The sequence below is a fragment of the Agrilus planipennis genome, unplaced genomic scaffold (genome assembly GCF_000699045.2).
Source record: "Agrilus planipennis isolate EAB-ADULT unplaced genomic scaffold, Apla_2.0 scaffold324, whole genome shotgun sequence".
In the NCBI taxonomy this organism is placed as follows: Eukaryota; Metazoa; Arthropoda; class Insecta; order Coleoptera; family Buprestidae; genus Agrilus; species Agrilus planipennis.
Genome location: NW_020439055.1, coordinates 234408 through 237499, shown reverse-complemented (window position 1 = coordinate 237499; position 3092 = coordinate 234408). Strand labels below are relative to the sequence as shown.

The 3092-nt window shown below is 33.6% G+C and overlaps 1 long non-coding RNA gene across 2 annotated transcripts in view; it reads right to left on the bottom strand.

The window, feature by feature from the left end:
* The window catches only part of LOC108742158, an 8502-nt gene extending 5790 nt beyond the window's left edge, over nt 1-2712 (bottom strand). Inside the window, exons 1-4 of one of the 2 annotated variants that reach the window (XR_001938620.2) lie at nt 2491-2712; nt 2100-2330; nt 1418-1698; nt 750-988 (exon numbers count right to left, since the gene is read on the bottom strand). This is a non-coding gene — a long non-coding RNA (uncharacterized LOC108742158). Of the gene's footprint in view, nt 1-749; nt 989-1417; nt 1699-2099; nt 2331-2490 lie in introns of those variants that run through there. The other variant, XR_003231599.1, reaches the window with a different exon arrangement.
* Between the last annotated feature and the right edge of the window lie 380 nt (nt 2713-3092).

The following is a 3092-nucleotide window of genomic DNA, read 5'->3' as shown; positions in this document are numbered from 1 at the left end:
TTTGGTAGAGAAGATCGGACAGATTTCGCCAAGGCAAGCTGGGCAGTCGCCTATTGCTCCTATTCCAGATAACCCACTGTACCCTGTCTGAAAGGAAGTAACGCTAGAGTAGACTCGCGAAAAGTGTATAAGACACTTTTAAGATCAACTAAATAGCTAAGCCCAAGGGAAGTCGTTCGGGGAGGCCCTCCCTAATTCCACAAGGGTGAGAAGAAACACACACGATAACGAAACGTTGAATCATGTAGAACTCGTAGGGTAAATGCAAAGCAATTTAGTAAGAATATGCAGTAAGCTAAGCGAAGAGGTAAGCAAGAGACATGTTAGACTACACTACAACTACTAAACGAGTTAGTGCTACTACTACACTACACAACACTACTACTACATACAAAAAAAAACAAGAATCTACAATCAACAATTACTTCAAACAAAAAGAACAAAAATAAGCATGCAAAATAAAAACTAAATCAAATTAACTATTTGAAACTACAAGAAACTACAAAAAAATTAAAAAAACATGCAAAATAAAAAAATTAATTTGAATAAAATCAACTTAACGAATTCTATTAGATAGAACATGCAAGATAGAGAACTATATTAACTATGGGGTCATCTTTGTCTTCTCCAACGTCGATCTGAAACAGATACGGTGGCAAATAGATTAATAAAGAGCAATTAAAATTAATTATATCAAGTATTCCCACCTTAGTTAACTGTAGACTGTAATGTTCCAAAGTTTGCAGGTGTGAAAAGCAAACAAAATCCAGGAAAAATGCCAATGCAGAAAATTCCTTATTCCAGTGGAAATCAAATAAATATCCACTTGTTCTCACTCATCAGTTCAAAACTAACTGCATAATGATGCTAAGCGAAGACGAAAACAGCAAATCAAGAATATAGTTCACTAAAGACCACACCCATGTAGACAACGGCTGTTTCAGTACGACCAACATGAACTTCAACTTCCTCTCATATGTTGAACAATCTGTAGAAATGGGGAAAAAAACATATTAATCACACTATTAAATAAGGAAGAGATCAAACACACTTAAAAACACCCATCAAAAACCAAGTATAACAGCTGAACTATAAAATGGTGACACGCGTCAAGTTTACATGACAGACTAAATATGACATATAAATGTGAACTAATCATAGATGCACATAGCATTAATTTATAATGTAGACAATTGATAATTATTAAAACTCCACAGATGCTCAAGTCAATTTAAACTGTAAACAGTAGATAAACGTTAAACGACATACCATAGATGCTGTGGACTATAGATATTTAAAATACTATACATACACCACAACCTCAATCTATACTCCGGCCAATAGATAAGAGTTTAAAAGAAATGCCACTATAGATTAATAAAGAACAATTAAAATTAATTATATCAAGTATTCTCACCTTAATTAACTGTAGACTGTAATGTTCCAAAGTTTGCAAGGGTGAAAAGAAAACAAAATCCAGGAATAATGGCAATGCAGAAAGTTTCTTATTTCAGTGGAATTCAAATAAATATCCACTTGTTCTCACTCATCAGTTCAAAACTAACTGCATAATGATGCAAACCGAAGACGAAAACAGCAAATCAAAAATGTAGTTCACCAAAGACCACACCCATGTAGACAATGGTTGTTTCAGTACGACCAAAATGAATTTCAACTCCCTCTCATTTGTTGAACAATCTGTAGAAATGGGGAAAAAAACATATTAATTACACAATTAATTAAGGACGAGATTAAACACACCTAGAAACACGCATCAAAAACCGAGTAGAACCGCTGAATTATAAAATGGCGACAAGCGTCAAGTTTACATGACAGACTAAATATGACATATAAATGTGAAACAATCATAGACGCACATAACATTAATTTATTAAAAATCCACAGATGCGTAGGTCAATTTAAACTGTCAACAATAGATAAACGTTAAACGACATACCATAGATGCTGTGGACTATAGATATTTAAAATACTATACATAGCCACATCAATCTATACTCTGACCAATTGATAACAGTTTAAAAGAAATGCCACTATAGATTAATAGAGCAGTTAATATTAATTACGTCTTGTTTTCTCACCTCGACCACCTGTAGAAAGTAGCGTTCCAAAGTCTACCAGAATCATGAGCAGAGCAAAACAAACATAGGAGGGATATCACTGCAGACAATTAGTTGTTCAAGTGGCTTCCATCCAAATTAATTTCCATTTGCCTCCCATTCTCAGGGCCAAAACTAACTGCATAATTTTGCAACATAAAAACATCAAAAGCAACGGTTGTTTCAGTAGCACCAATTCCTTCCAATTTGTTACTATAGAAAAGGGCAAAAAGTAATCAATTACCACTTTTAAAGCAAGTACGTTAAGCTGAAATGTTGTTTAAATATTGTCTATTGAGGCAAGTTACAAATGTCTAAGAAATTGAAGTTTCTGGGAGCTCACTTACTATATTTAATTGATACTGTTACTTACCAGTTCATTGTCATAAATCCTTTCTTCAGCAACAGCACACTGTCTCCGTTCCCAATGGAAAAATGGCGTTTTCATGCTTTCTTTTAAGGACCATAGGCACAGCTACTTTCTGGAGCGATTGACGACTGAGACAACCAATGTCCCATAATTTAACAGAATCTGGAGTTCTTCCAACGTTCCTGTAAAATGAAACAGCATTTTAGCATCCTTAGCAAATAACATGTATAATACATGGTTAAACTACTGTAAATATCATAGACGCACGATAATGTTAATTTATACTGTGGAGAATAGATAATTGTTAAAAGAAATGTCATAACAGTTTAATAAAGAGCAATTAATATTGATTATGTTATGTAGTTTTTTTCCAGGGTGGCGGTCAAATAATTACACAACTATAAGTTTTTGTAACGTTTCGGTTTATTTAACCATCTTCATACTGAAAANTTTTCAAAATCACGGTTTAAAATATTAATAATCAATAAATAAAAACGTTTTTAAACTGGGAATTGGAAGTGCAAGTCGATGTTCATTGTGAATTTTTGTGGCCAAATCAGCTTAACGTAATAGAGCTACAAATGCCAACAAGACCTTCTGAAGCA